The 15,734-nt window shown below is 36.2% G+C and overlaps 1 protein-coding gene and 1 non-coding gene across 3 annotated transcripts in view; one reads left to right on the top strand and one right to left on the bottom strand.

The window, feature by feature from the left end:
- The window catches only part of LOC127491738 (uncharacterized), a 43,262-nt gene extending 35,085 nt beyond the window's left edge, over positions 1-8,177 (bottom strand). Inside the window, exons 1-2 of the transcript XR_007920631.3 lie at positions 7,947-8,177; positions 5,218-5,309 (exon numbers count right to left, since the gene is read on the bottom strand). This is a non-coding gene — a transcript (uncharacterized LOC127491738). The remainder of the gene's footprint in view (positions 1-5,217; positions 5,310-7,946) is intronic.
- Positions 8,178-9,400: 1,223 nt separating this feature from the next.
- ITPRID2 (ITPR interacting domain containing 2) overlaps positions 9,401-15,734 on the top strand; it is a 104,559-nt gene continuing 98,225 nt past the window's right edge. The window contains exons 1-2 of one of the 2 annotated variants that reach the window (XM_089329042.1): positions 9,402-9,513; positions 11,063-11,317. The gene's annotated coding sequence lies outside the window, so the exon portion shown is untranslated. Of the gene's footprint in view, positions 9,514-11,062; positions 11,318-15,734 lie in introns of both variants that reach the window. The other variant, XM_070071517.2, reaches the window with a different exon arrangement.

Raw genomic sequence — 15,734 nt, 5'->3', positions numbered from 1 at the left:
TTTAGAGTTTGTTGAGGTAAACTTCTAAATCAAAAGAAAACACCTCTCATCTATAATTGAGATGTGTTGGGGTCATGTGATGCTAGGATTTCTTGCTTAAAATATTCCATCTTGGACAATGTATCCCTTTGCAAAACCTGCAGTGCTGATCTCAGAGTAGATCTCTACCTGTTAGGCTGCTATAGAACTGTTACTTTAAGAGTCTTGTGTGTGTGTGAGGGGGGTGATGTTTTGGCACAGTGGGTTAAAGCCTTGGTCTGCAGTCATATGCATCCCATATGAACACCAGTTCAAGTCCCAGCTGCTCCACTTCCCATCCACATCTCTGCTATGGTCTGGGAAAGCAGTAGAAGATGGTCCAAGTCCTTGGGCCCCTGCAACCACATGGGAGACCTGGAGGAAGCTCCTGGCTTTGGATTGGCACAGATCCAGCCACTGCAGCCATCTGGCGAATGAACCAATGTATGGAAAACTGACCTCTGTCTCTCTGCCTCTGCCTCTCTGTAACTCTGCCTTTCAAATAAATAAAATATTTTAAAAAAAGGAGTCTTAGAAGTGGTTTTTAAAAATGCATGGTCTTTGAGGCATATCCTGAAAAGTCCATACAAAGCTTTGTGAAAGAGTCTAATGAGAAATCATCTTAAGTCTTTCTAACGCCTTAAGAAAGATTTTGTGGTCACACACTTGACTTCATAATTGCTGAGGTCACATTTTCTGGAGGGTAACAGATTTCTGGATTTGATCTTTGTCCTGAGAATCTCTTATTTTTGAATCTTCTCCTGGGACAGACTAAGGATGGGAAAGAGTTATATTTCTGAACCCAGCAAATCTGGCCCATTTTTTTGTTTGTTTTCTTTCTGTTTAAAATTAAACAAGTTTTAGGCCAGCGCCATGGCTCACTTGGCTAATCTTCCGCCTGCGGCACCGGCACCCCAGGTTCTAATCCCAGTCGGGGCACGGGATTCTGTCCCAGTTGTTCCTCTTCCAGTCCAGCTCTCTGCTCTGGCCCGGGAGTGCAGTGGAGGATGGCCCAAGTCCTTGGGCCCTGTACCCGCATGGGAGAACAGGAGGAAGCACCTGGCTCCTGGCTTCAGATCTGCGCAGCACGCCGCCCATAGCAGCCATTTTGGGGGTGAACCAATGGAAGGAAGACCTTTCTCTGTCTCTCTCTCTCACACTGTCTAACTCTGCCTGTCAAAAGAAAAAAAAATAAACAATTTTTTTTTCTTTAACTCCTATGTCTTTGTTTTCATCTTATGGCATGCATCTAAAATAAATTAGTCTTCCTTTTCAACATGTATACCAGAAATATTCTTAGCCAGATCAATTTATTTACCATTTCTAATCTCTATTGGTGATAGATTTCCTAACTTTCCACTCCTCCTATTCAAGCTCTCCTATCTTACAGGCTCAGATACCATTTCACTTATTCCTCTTTATGCCTTCATTGAATGCCTCTCTGGGGCTCACTGGTCCTGGTGACACCCTTTTTCAAGGCAAGAAAAATCTGTTACTCTCCCTATATACCAAAACCACCACAAATCTATTTGTATGAAACAGAATTCATTTTGTTTTTGCTCTTGATTTTGTTCAGCAGTAACTTTGGGAAAGACTCAATTGGGCAGATCCTGTGAGGGTTCTTTATTGAAGCTAGGGTCAAATGTTGGTAAGTACTACAGTTTTTTAGCAGCTTGGTTGGGCTGGCTGCCGAGGACTCATTTTCATGTCCAGCAGTTATCTGACAACATTAGCTGTCAATGGGGAACTCAGCTCAGCTCTCAATCAGAATTTCTACAAATGGCTAACTTTCTACTTTGAGCTTTGCCTCCTCACGTTATGGTAGATTGCAGTAGTTGAACATCTTACATGGAGATTCAGGACCCCACCTCAAGTGTTCTCATGAATAAAATAAAAACTGCATCAGCTTTTACTAGCCAGCTTTAGAAATCACATAACATCATTTTTCTTTTTGTTCATGAGTCAGCATAGTTAGAAATCCACCTGGATTTAAAGTGAGGGAATGTGTACCACATCTTCATGGAAGGAAGGTCTAATAATATTGCAGCCACTCAGAAACACCCAACACAGGGGGCTGTGCTGTCTAGCTTTCTCATGCTTCACCAGCCTTACCCTAGTCTCAGACACAGAGGGGAGTTCCCTAAGCCTTTGTTAAGGTAATGGATTTTGGAAAGGAAAACAAAGAAATTCTGTAGGTGTTGATAAAACAAGTGAGAAATTATGTGAAGCTTCTACCCCTAGGATCTTCAAGAGGAAAAGAGCTACTACTATTGACTTACTATTAGCTACCTTGCATGATGTAAGCCCCTGTCTGCCTAAAAGCAAAGGGCTAGCCCTGGTGTGGTTCTTTTAGTACTTTCCTCCTTTTTTTTAGTACCCTCGGCCCAAGGTATATTCCTACATTGCCGTATCTTTCAGTAAGGTTCCCATACTCCAAGAATATATTGGAGTTATGCTGACCTGGTAGCAGCCTCATGTAGCATATGGCAAGCAAGCAGGCAATCTGGAAAAACTGTGCATGCTCACCAAGTACTCTATTTTAAGGGGCAACATTGGCCACACAGATATCCAGTTCAATGTGCTTCTCTGTTCCATATTTGTATGAATATAATATGGTGTATAAATTTCCTTACACAACTATATACCAAGAATACTTCATAGGGAGGAGAAGGGCTTTAGGAATATCAAAACACCAATCAAATACCTAGTCTCTAAGCTAGGATGAGTTTCAGTAAATGTACTTTTCATACAATATCCAAATAAGACAAAAGCTTCAAAAATCTCTGTTATTGTCCCTTAACACTCTCCACTAGGAAGTTACCACATTTGTAAGAGGAAATATCTACTGAGAAATGTCAGGCATCTTGTTTGAATCCTCTGAAACAAAACAATTTCTGTGATGCACATACAGCGATGCCAAGAAGTCCATCTGACAGCCAGAATTTCATCCTTTAAATACCTTGTTATTGCAGCACAAAGGAACACAATGAGACTTGTTTGGAGTGTCAGTCTTCCATCTCTGGACTAAGGGATTAGGTCTAAATTGCACATCACTGCACACATAAGACTGTGCATGAGAATGTTTGCTTCTTTTGTCCTTAAAAGTACTTGGTGTTTTATAAATAGCCAAATATATCAATTGGACTAAAGAAATCCATTCAGAGAGCCATAGGGAGTAGATTTATCAGGCATTCCAATTTATGTTGTTTATTTAACTATAAAATTTGTGAGGATTTTCAAATACAACTGCTGTTTGTTGGGCACAGCAAGGTGTTGAGGAGAAACCATACACTGTATGCGTTAAAAGCATGACTGTTAGGAGCCAGTGTTGTCGCACAGCAGGTTAATGCCCTGGCCTCAAGTGCCAGCATCCTGTATGGGCGCTGGTTCTAGTCCTGGCTGTTCTACTTCCAGTCCAGTTCTCTGCTATGGCCTGGGAAAGCAGAAGAAGATGGCCCAAGTGCTTGGGCCCCTGAACCCGCATGGGAGACTTGGAGAAAGTTCCTGGCTCCTGGCTTCAGATCACTGTGGCCATTGTGGCCAACTGGGGAGTGAACCAATGGATGGAAGACCTCTCTCTCTGTCACTCCTCTCTCTGTGTAACTCTGACTTTCAAATAAATAAATAAATCTTTTTTAAAAAAGGCATGAATGTTAGAGTATGATCTGGCATTAGCACTTCTGGTAAATAATTGTGACTTTAGGAAATTTAGTTAACCTTTCTATGGCTCATTTTCCTCATCTACAATATGGAGGGAAATTATCTTCTAGAGTTATTCTAAGGATAAAATGATATAACATGTTATTCCCTTGTCAGTGATTGATACAGACTAGATACAGAGTTAATAAGTCTAATAAATACTTTAAAAGGTTGTGTGTGTATTTGTGCATGTGTGTGTGTATGTGTGAGAGAGAGAGAGACAGAGAGGGCTCTTATGAGAATATTTTTGGAACAGCACATGGGGAACATTGTTGGAGACACAAGATGCATACAATAGTCACTTGTTAATTTATTGTTGATGGGGTATTGAATTTTATAGATCGTAGAACAGGACAGGAATGGAATGTCAAACAGCATATGAAGATTCATGTCATTATGAGAGAGTCACTTGTCTCTTATACACAGCACCAAGTAGAAAGTTGGCAATATTTCCCACATCCTGCCCTCCTCCTATTTCCATTCCAGTTGTACCTTTGCACACCCCCGGGCCCCTGGTACTTCTATGCATCCAATGTCAGATGTCTGTCCTTAGAACAAAAACATATTCCTTAGAACAATGTCTATTACATGAAACAGTTGGCGTCATCAGGCTATTAAGTGTCACTGCAATCAACTTAGATTTTCATTTTATTATGAGAGGAATGTTCAGTATCATATAGAAATTAAAGAGAAAATAAGAAAAATAAAAGAGAAAAAATAAAGAGAAATTAAAGAGAAATAAAGGTTGGAGAAGGACTGGAGGAAGCTTTTTAAAATAATCATTTATTCATTTGATAGGGAGGGAGAGGCAGTGAAGAGAGAGCAAGTGAGCTCCCATCCACTGGTTCACTTCCTCAAGGCCTGCAATGGAGCCTAAAGTCAGGAGTTGGGAACCCAATCCAATGATTTCACCTGAGTGGCAGAAACCTGCTGCCTCCCAGGGTGCACACTGTAGAAAGACAGATTGGGAAGCAGAGACGGGACTATAACCCAGGTACTCCACTATAGATGTAGGTGTCCCAACCCATGTCTTAACCATTGTGCCAAAGGCTTGCCCCTGGAGAAAAGATTTTGGGGTAAGCAAAGCCTTTTATTATCTTTTGAAATGAATTAATGAGTCCTCCTTGTTTTCATTGCCTACATGTTAGGCCATATGCAGTAAAAGACACTGTAATATAATGCAGCAATCTTGTTATTATTTATCAGTTTAATTATTTCTATAATTTAAGGATAATTTCTATAATGGTTTTATTTAAAAAAAAGCAAGTATAGCCTAGCACAGAAATGGTAAATTCAAGGATTTTTCACAAAAAATGGTTTTCATTTTATCTATTGTTCTATTCAAATACAATTCTTTTAACACCCTTCTCACAACCTTTTAACATATTACTAATGAAACTATGCACCTTGATAAAATGTTTCCTGTATTTCATTCCTCAAGGCTAAGGTGACACAATTATTAGCTTTCAATAGAGTTAAACAATAACCACCCATGCTTACCTTTGTGAAAGAATGGAAAACAAATGCACCTTGAAGCATTATCACATTTGAAAGGGCTTCCATACTTTGGCTTTTTGTTATTTTTCCTTTTCCTAGAAGAGCACAAAAAATTTATTTTAAAAGCAAAAGTTTCAAATAGATTTTTTCTTCACTTTTAGTGATAAATACATCCTTTCTATCCCTAAATCTTAACCATGTCAAGCTTTCTAATTGAGACAGTCTTTAATCCTGGGTGGCTGTAGTAGTAGTAGTAGTAGTAGTAGTAGTAGTAGTAGTAGTAGTAGTAGTAGTTAGAATGTTCCAGGTAGCATTCTATATGTGGAGGACAGAACAGTAACTGAGATAATAAAAATTCCAGCCATCAGGGATTATGGTTTGATGAATGGAGACAGAAAATGAAAAATATAAGTAAATCTAAGATGTGGGAATAAATAAAAAGGAGGAAACTAAGTCAAAAGAGGGAACAGTCCCTGGGGTTGGGCAGGGAAGGGTTTCTGAGAAGACAACAGTTAAGGAGTGGTGTGAGAAAGTAGAAAAGGAAGCTGCTTAAGGACACTGAGTAGCCAAGTGGAGTCAGCTGGGGCTACAAGTGGTGAGAAATGAAGAATCTGAGGAGGACAGCCTGGTAGCCTATTGTGAGGACTCTGGCTTGACTTCTATGCCATGGCATTAAGTGGCATTTCAGGGATGAGATAGGAAGCAATTTAAGCCCTGTCTTCTTCTTCTATTGGCCTCTAATAATTCATTCTTCACACTTCATTCTGTTTTCTGGCCCAGTAAAACACAGCTGTATTTTACAATCTTTTCCTCATGGCTATATATATATATATATATTTTTTTTTTCCTCCTCTTTAATCATCCAAATGTACCCTCTGTTAGAAGTAAAGATCCCAGCTCCCTGAGTTTTCCTGGAACAGGAGTAACCAAGACTGGCCCTAAGCCCACCATGTCAGTGCTGTGAATCTACTAAAATGCAGATTCCTTGACCTCACTCAAGACACATTCAATGTCTTTGGGACTAGGGCTTGAGAATCTACATGTCACTTCTTTTTTGTAAAGTCTGAAAATTAGAATCTTAGATGACAGAAAGAGCAGCCTCCTGGGGGACATTCAGTTCCTTAAACCCAATTTTTCTTTGCTCCAAAGTGCAGAATTCAGAAATACTTTGGTTCTGGTGCATCTTGATTAACTACAATCTGCTAATCTTTTTTTCCAATTTTTATTCAATGCTTATAAGATGTTTTAATTTGTGAAATATATCATCACTCAATACTATCAGTAAGAATGATCTTATAGTCTTTCTCAGTTTGTTTAATGAGCCTTGATAAACCATTTATAAATTTATAAATTGTGGAAGGATTATCTACAACTTCTTTTTTTTTGTATAACAGCACATTTTATTTTTTGTAGCTAATACTTACACGATAAGCAATTTTTTAGCATTTTATTTGAATTACAAATAAAGATATCCCAAAGTTATAACAAACACTGCTCATCATGCTATGGTTTTATGCTGTTCAAGTTGAATTTCGAGGAATTTCTGGGAGTTATAGATGGGAAATGCTTCTGTGCAGTAGACTGATGTAGAACATTTCCCAACAACTTATGCACCACCACTTTCAGAGTATACCCAATCTTCTAGAAGAGACTAGACGGATGCTTCTGAGTATTTCTCTTACAATTTACAGAGTTCAGCACTTTTAAACAAATATACTCTGGTTTTTGTTTTGTTTTGTTTGTAGATTTCATAGGTTAATTTTTCCCTGTGCCAGAATTTGCTATTTCAAGATACTGGGGCCAATCAAGATGGTCAGAAAAAAAGCAAGGGAGGCCATGTCATGTACTAAGCAGATAATAAATATATAGCTCAGTAGCCAAATTCAGTCATTTCTAAGGAGATTGTCTTTTTTGCATCTCTTACTAATGATTTTTGAATCATTTCCTACAGAGGGAGGGTTTCACAGTTTGATTGGAAGCTCTGCCTAATGCATTGGACTAAGATTTAAGATTATATGCATTCCAAACTGGAGAGTATCAGAACTTGGAGTCTTTATGTCCTACTTTGGCCAGACTGTTTATGACAAATGCACAAAGGCATACATGTCCTCTCAAATACTAATATTTTCAGCTGCTGGTTAAAAAGATATCTTAGGGGTACAAGCAGATGGAAGATTCTCTCTCTCTCTCTCTTCTCTCTGCCTCTCCTTCTCTCTGTGTAATCTGACTTTCAAATAAATAAATCTTTAAAAAAAAGATATCTTTAGTGGTTCCTAAAGCAAATGGCCCCTACATTTTAAGACTATATGAATGGCTTGTGAATCTTAATTCAATGCATATAATAAAATGTCTCACAAAGAAAGACTTTTGAAGAATTTCTGCTTTTCTGCCTTTGATCAATTTTTAAGTCAATGAATTTTACACAAATTATTTTTCAGAAGGATAAATAAATTTTTCACTTTTCAAAGTAATTGTATGTTTTCATTTGTTAGTGGAAGGGCTTACTAAAGTTCTAGAAATTAGAGATATTACATGGAAAATAAGGAGTCATCTGTTAAAAAGAGAAATATTGTATATACCTCAAAAGCCTTCATTTATATGACTTTAGATTTTAAAATAAGGATCATACAAGATTTAGAAAACCTAAATTTCCAAAGAACTTTGAAATGTGTTAAATAATACTAATAACAACAATGATGAGGTATCAATACAGCTAAACTTTGTATACTTACCCTCTGCCCGGCATTGTTTTAAGAAGCTTTACATACGTAATCTTAGTCCTCATGACAACCTCATGATGTAAATATTACTAACTTCATTTAACAGTTAAGGAAACTGAGATACAAAATGTTTCACAGATCTGCCTAAGGTCATGGTGCTAGCAAGTAGAAGAGTCAGTACTAAGGCTGAAGAAACACTTGTAAAATCATCCCACCCAGTTCTAACCATGCAAAGTGTACACAGCTGCTGAGAGTTGATGTGAAGGTGCCAGAAGGTCTACTCCAATACATTACCTGCAGCAGTTTACAGCACTGCCTGAAATTCCCACCAGTGCAGTGTTTGTACTAACAGACTGCCTCCAAAAGAATACGATTTAAAAATGCTACCTAAGAGGAGTCGCCCACCAAGGACAGCTAAACAGGATAGATACACTTTAGGAAGATCCAGATGATAAAAGAAGAAAAAAAAAAAAAAAGACAACAAAAGGGGTGTTGCAGGTAAAACACTGAGGTATACTTTTGTTCAATCCAGGCAAAGTGGAGAGTAACGAAGTTTAACTTCATCTAATTTGGCTTTGTCTAGATGTAGAAAATATACATCATAGTTTTCCTTAGTTGAGAGATATAACCATAGGTAGTTAAATATAAAGGGAACTTTGTTTCTGGTATTTTGATTAATAATAAAATTTATCGAGATTGACATATTTCCTCACATCTATCTTTTTGAATTAAGGTTCTTAAATAGAATATCCCACATATGGACCCCTATGGACAGATGAAGTTTCAAACATGTATGTGAGAATACAGACCACCCCAAGGACACGATCCAAATTCATTGCATTCTAAGTGTGAGTCCCTCAACTGTCAAATTAGCATAAAACTAACCTCTCACAGCTGTACTTCTTATATATCACCTAAAATTAGTGCCTGCTGGAAGTGTCTTTAATATCTAAGAGAACATAGCATACAACTGTCTTAAATTTTGTGTTCTAATGAGTATCAGCAACTACACATTTCAGTTGATATTTTAGAAAACAAGTATGGTGTTGAAAATGATCAAGACTATGATAACATAACATACCACTGGCTTGCTAGAACTAACTTTAACCTTTTCACCATATTTTTTGCATCAACAAATGCAGTCATTCAGAATTGGGGCTTTGAGTACAGAATAGGCAACAAAGAAGTGAGACAGGTATGCCAATAGGTGTTCTTAGGAAAGAGTTAGGTAATTGGAATAAGCAATCTATTAATTAAAAATGCTTTCCAAAATGAACAATGTGATCTGACTTTCTTGCTGAGTTATTACCAGGTTCTTTTCAGTTCTTAAGGCATTTTCGTTACTCTGTTTAACAACAAATGTGGGCCAGTTGCTGTGAGTTAATTGAAAAGGATTGTTTTCTAGTTGCCAAGAAACGGGGCTTTCTTACATTATGCAGGCCATTATGTGCACAGATCAAGCTTCCTGATTTTCTTTCAGGGTTTAAGAATATAGGCTGCTGTGATTTAGTTGTCCCTTGAGGAGAGGAGCACATATCAAGAAGGCTTTCAGGAGTGTTGTTCCATTTCAATTTACCAGGTAAGATTTGGATTTGAAAGTGCTACTTTCCTCCTTGTGCTTAACTTTTCTTAAATCACTTATATGCTTTTATCTTGAGTTAATGAGTAGGTCTACAAGAAAGATTTTCACTGTAGTTGTTTCATGTAAAATCACGTTAAACTGCTTTTCTTCCAGTTGAAGATTCTGATGAAAATAGAAGAGTGGAGATAGTAAGAGATATCTAAAACATTGGATCTACAGTTTATTGCTTCCTGATTTCAGAATAGTAGATATACATAAACCAAGAGATTGTGTTTTTAGAGTTGAAATATCGATATTATTGTTTTGAAAGAAAATATTCCTTCTATTTGGAGAAAACATTTTAAATCTTCACTGGTTGCAACTCTGATGGGCTTTATATTTTATTAACTTCAAGATCTATTGAACTTTCACATAAGTCTAACTTGATTACTTGTATCTCTTTTTAAAAGCACCTATATATATTTTCATTTGTTTTTTCATTTTATCTGTTGGCTATTTTCTTGATAACTTTGTTTTAATGATGAGGATACAACCAGGGTCAATGCACTGAGGTAGCTTGCTATGAGGTATGACACAAACAAACAGAGAAAGCATCATTCGTCATACTTAGGAAGGAAAATAGCTTTTCTTGATTCCAACTTTAGGCTCACAAAGGCAGGGCTCACTAAAGGTAATAAAATGGGGCAAGGTGGAAATCGACTCTGTGAGTTGTGTTTGCTGGGGTAAATCATCTTCCCAATGGAAGCTCACACTTTCAAAGGCTTTGTTTTGAATTCAGTCATTCAATAAGTTCACACTAAATGTGACAAAGTTTTCATAAACTCTACCTTGAAAATAGGTGTTGGCAACTTTGTAGTTGATCCTGGTTGAAGGCTGTTATTGATCCTACCTTTCAAAGTTATATGTTTCTGCCTTCCCCAAGGAACAAAGTTCCTTTAAGATCATTAAAATGTTACAAGTTAGGCCAAATATTTGTTGTTTCGTTAGTTCAGTTTCCATTTGTTCAGGGTTTGCAGCCATCTAAGTTCAAATATGGTCTGAGTAATGTGAACCTTCACTGATGCTGGGAAGAAATTATTACAGCATGCCTTTACCTGATATCATGATTTGAGTTTTCCATAGTGAACCAAGACTTTGGTTGGGAAATTATGACGTGGAATAATGTCGATGAAATGATAGTTAAATATGAACTCATGTAATCCATTAATTCTTTTACATTTATTTTTAATAGGCATAATTATGTGTAGGTATTTATGGCATATAGTATATTTTGATACAATATAATGACCAAATCAGAGTAATTAGCATATTATAGTTACATCAGCTATCTCAAATTCACTGCACTGTATTTTTGATTTATATAGTACTAAAATCAAAGCAGTCCATTTAAATAAATGTATAATGTGTGTTTATGGAATACCTGGTGTAATTTATTACTACTTTTAGTTTTTTTTTTTTTTTTTTTTTTTTTTGGACAGGCAGAGTTAGTGATAGAGAGACAGAGAGAAAGGTCTTCCTTTTCCTTTTCCGTTGGTTCACCCCTCAGTGGCTGCTGTGGCCGGCGTGCTGCGCCGATCCGAGGCCAGGAGCCAGGTGCTTCCTCCTGGTCTCCCATGTGGGTCTCCAAGTGCTTGGGCCATCCTCCACTGCCTTCCCGGGCCACAGCAGAGAGCTAGACTGGAAGAGGAGCAACCGGGACAAGAACCTGGGGTGCCAGCGCCACAGGCGGAGGATTAGCCAAGTGAGCCACGGCACCAGACTACTACTTTTAGTTTTATTAAGACTATACACTTGCTTCCAGGTAAGAAGTGATTAAACAATTTTACTCAAGTTTATACAATTCTCTTCACCTTGTTAAAAATTGCTCTTCACCCTGAAAATGTACTTTTGATATTATTGGTACTATAATGCTGGTAAATTTTTTGCTTAGTCATATTTTGTAATTGTTAGAGCAGGGTGAAATGTGGGATGGGTGGAGTGGTGCAAAAGTCACACTGGTACAATATCTTATAGATATTCTTTCCCTTATCTAGTAAACCATTTCTTGTTTGTCAGTTTGTCTTGTTTGGCAGTAGAATGATTGTGATATTAAAAAACTATATAGGAAATATTTAATAGTGCAGCAAAACATTGATCTTGTTTTGAGTGTTCTGTTCTTGTTAAATACATATTAACTGATACTTATTTACTTCTCTGGATTTTAAAAATTATGTAAAGAAATGAGATCCTTTCTTGGGATTTCTTGTGATGGAGACATTCTAAAAAATGTTTGTTCAAGGGTGGGTGTTGGCATAACAGTGAAGATGCCACTTGGATGTCAACATCCATAACAGTGAAGATGCCACTTGGATGCCAACATCCATAACAGAGTTGCTGGGCTCAAGTCTGGCTCTGTTTCTGATTCCAGCTTCCTGATAATGCACATCCTAGGAGGCAGTAGGTAATGGCTGGCATTCCTGGCTCCTGGCTTCAGCCTGGCTCAGCTCTGGCTGTTAAGAGTAAACCAGAAGATGGAAGATCTTTCTCTGTCTATCTCTGTCTCTCTTTCTTTCAAATAAAATGAAAATAAATAAAAACATTTTAAAAAAAGATAAGCTTAATTAAGCTTATTTTTTAAAAAGACTTAATTGCATTGATAATTTGTAGATCATAGTAACTGAAATACTACAAAATGATAAATGGCTTGGAAACTTTGAGAAACTCTAGAGATTCCCAATGCATTATGACAAGGATGGGTGTATGACTGGAGGGAATTATTAGCTGGTGTGTGGAAAAAATATACGATACTATCAACTGGCCCAAGCCTTTCAACTTTGTCTGCAAGAACACAGATAGTCTAAAAGGATATGAAAAACCCTTCACAGAAATCAAGGTACACGACCATTCAAGATGGTTTCTACGATTCAAGAAACCCAGGGAAGTATGAGGTCAATTTGACATTGTGAACTTGAGAGGGGTTTTGATAGTTTTCAATTGTAGGCACTCAGCATTTCTTTTAATTGTTTTAAAATTAGTTCAAGTATTTTTACTAAGTAACATCAATTTTTAACACCACTCTTTAGTTTTTAAAAACTGCAATATCTATCTTATGGCACTTCTTTTAAACATCATTTCAAAGATTTTAAAAACATTGTGCCTTTGCTAATTTACCTGTGGTCTTTTGATTAGAAATTTACCTAAGCTTAGAGATTCAGAATAATACATAAAGTGATAAAATGCCTTCTTACTCTCTACTTCCCAAAAATGTGCTTTCAGTAATGTTAGAAGATTATTTGCTCAAGTGGATATGGTATATGCAAAATATTTTAGTTATTTTAATTGTTCTGTTACTTACATAATCAGTACCAACCTTTGTCTTGCTCCGCTAGGCCATGAGGGACATTCCTTTCTTTTTTTTCTTAAGATTTTTGCTAAACTGAGATTTTAACTCTTTTTTCAACTGCAATGATATGATTTTTGAACCACTCTTATACATACATTCCTTTTTGTTAATTTGCTGTAAGCATTTTCTAAAACCTGAGCACATTTTCTCTCCCACTGTCTTCACTTCCTTTTGAGCAGTTGTCAATTTGGCAATATCTGAAGTTATTTTTGGTTAGCACAACGGAGGGGGCAGAGTATTCCTGACATCTAGTAAGAGGCCAGGGAAGCTGTTAAATATACAATGCGCTGGACTCTCTCCCACAGTGAAGGGCCTGATTCCACATACCAATAATAAGAAATCTTGCTTTACAGGTCTCACATATCTTATCATGGCTAAATGCATGGTTATGGGTCAGAATTTTGTTTGGAGAACATCTCAATCTCATGTGACTTCATTCCTTTTATTTATAATATTGGCCCTTGGAACCACACCTATTTTTAATTGAACCTTCTGGAACCTGCCTATTAAAGTCTAGGAATCATGACCTAACTGGATTATCCAGTTTTCCCTTCCTCAATTTTTCAGTAGCAAAATGACAATGGTCACATTATCTGTAAGCTCATGTCATGTCCATATTACTAAATAGTGCTTTGTCTGAATGACTTGTGGGTCATTTCCCTCATTGCTTTTACATGTGGATAAAGAAGAATTCATTCAGGCAAGACAATAATCATTTGTTTAATCACTGTGCTCTAAGATTGCTCTTAGATCCACAGTCATTCTTTAATAATCATTTGTTTATTCTCCAGATATTTATTGAGCACCTATCATGCTCAGAAATGGTTTTGTGTTGAAAGTTTAGCAGTGAATATGATAAAAACCCTACTTTTATGTTTAAATGGAAATCAGAAGATCCAAAATTCCCTGTCTCTTCAATCAATTTTGGATCCTGGTGTATTAGATGTTGTTAACTAAATATCATCTTCAACAACAACAACAAAAAACTAGTTAATTATAAAATAGTTGTACAAGTTTATTATTTTACACATTTTTTTCTGAAAACTCTGGCTCCTGGGAACTGCCAAGAACTCTTTCATTAATTTCTGAACTTCACTTTTTTGCATACATCTCTAGTTTCAGTTACAACTTACATGGTGTGTATTCTACAGAAGACTGACTTTGAAGTGAATTTTGAATGAATGGAAATAGAATACTTGATGAGTTGAGAGAATGTTGGGAAGAAGAACCAATCTGGCATTTAGGAAAAAAGCCATAAAAGTAAAGATGGAAACTTGTGTGAGGAAAGAGAGCAGTCATGCCTGAAATTTATTTTACTTGCTATGCCAAAAGCAAAGAAAAAAAAGGAACAAAATGGAAAGCAAAAGAGAAGGGAAGTGAAAGAACAGTAATGTATCTCTTAAGAGTAGCAGCACCTTAGGGTAATTCTTTTCCTAGGGTGTACGTTTCTATCTTTATTGAATTCTATATTTCACAGCTTATTTCTCAATAGTCATGGATGAAGTTATTGATTTCTTTTTTAGACAAGGAATGAGAAGCATAAGTGAAGGAAAGTATTACAAATTTAACATTCTGTTCTCGATACTTCATTTCATTGTGTAGTTTCTTCTCTTCCCAATGCTTCTTTTCTTAATGTATATACAAATATATGCATTCCTCTACTGTTATCATTCACTATTGTAATAAAATGTGGGAGAAAAAAATTTGATGCTCTAAAATTTTCACACTTTTGTAAATCATCAGTTTTAAGTAGTCATTTAACTTACTAAAATTGAGTTTACCAAAAGCTGATTTCTCACCTTCCTGTTCTCTTCTGTTTAGAAATAAATTGAGATTCCACTAAGGATTTATTATTGTAAAAATAAAAATAAAAATATGGCCACAAATATTTTAAAATGGTATATTTTCTGGAATTATTTGAAAGTAACAGAAATTCTAATAATAGAGCTTACAAGTGACTTCTTGTGATGATTTTTGAGAAAAAAATTTTTTTCTTCAAAGTCTTAGTGGTACTGACAGTTTGCAATGGAATTGCCTTGTTATGCAAGCAAAACAAGGAGGAATCATTTCCATTTCTATTTTCAAATCCAGGCTTTCCCATCTATAAGCATTCTAAATGTGGTCAGATTTCTTAGTCTCCATGAATTTGCATTTCCTCAACTGTGAATTAGGTAAAAACATTTATTTCACAGAGTTATTACAGAAGCTAAGTGTGATAAAACAGTTTAGTGCTTGTCACAGAACTTACGTAATAATAGGATGTTTCCCTTTCTTCATGTCAGGCCTAGACTATCATTTCTCATTTCATAGAAAAAAAAATTGTGAAAGATCCTTAAAGATCATCTGGTACGTCACACATCTGATACTTGAACAGTTTATATAATGCTCCCCTGGTTAATAGCCTATGTTTTGAAAGCTGTAATAAAATATAAAGTAAACAGACATTTGTAAAATGTAAAGTAAAATAGAAAGGCAATAGACATTTGTGAAAATTATGCCGAAACACAAGATTTTCACCTTTACAGATAGAAATGGCCTAATATTGGCAAATTTCACATGAGCCAATCTGATATACTATAAATAAAAAGCAAGTCCCATTTTCTTAAACAATTTTATATGACAAAACTCTGAGATAACTTGAGATGGTTACACTGTGGATGTGATTTTATAAGCTGCTAAAAACATTAGAAAAACACTACTAGAGAAATTGTAAAAGCTGTAGTTTATAGGCCAAATCCTTACTATGGAATACACTGCTCCTTTTTGTAAAGACTATTGAGTAAGAATTGGTTTTACATTTTTAAATGGTTAGGAGAAAATTGGAGGAAGTACAATA

The sequence above is a fragment of the Oryctolagus cuniculus genome, chromosome 3 (genome assembly GCF_051225735.1).
Source record: "Oryctolagus cuniculus isolate XC-2025 breed Fujian yellow rabbit chromosome 3, ASM5122573v1, whole genome shotgun sequence".
Lineage (NCBI taxonomy): Eukaryota > Metazoa > Chordata > Mammalia > Lagomorpha > Leporidae > Oryctolagus > Oryctolagus cuniculus.
Note: the sequence above shows the minus strand (reverse complement) of the source record. Positions and strands in the feature narration are given on the sequence as shown.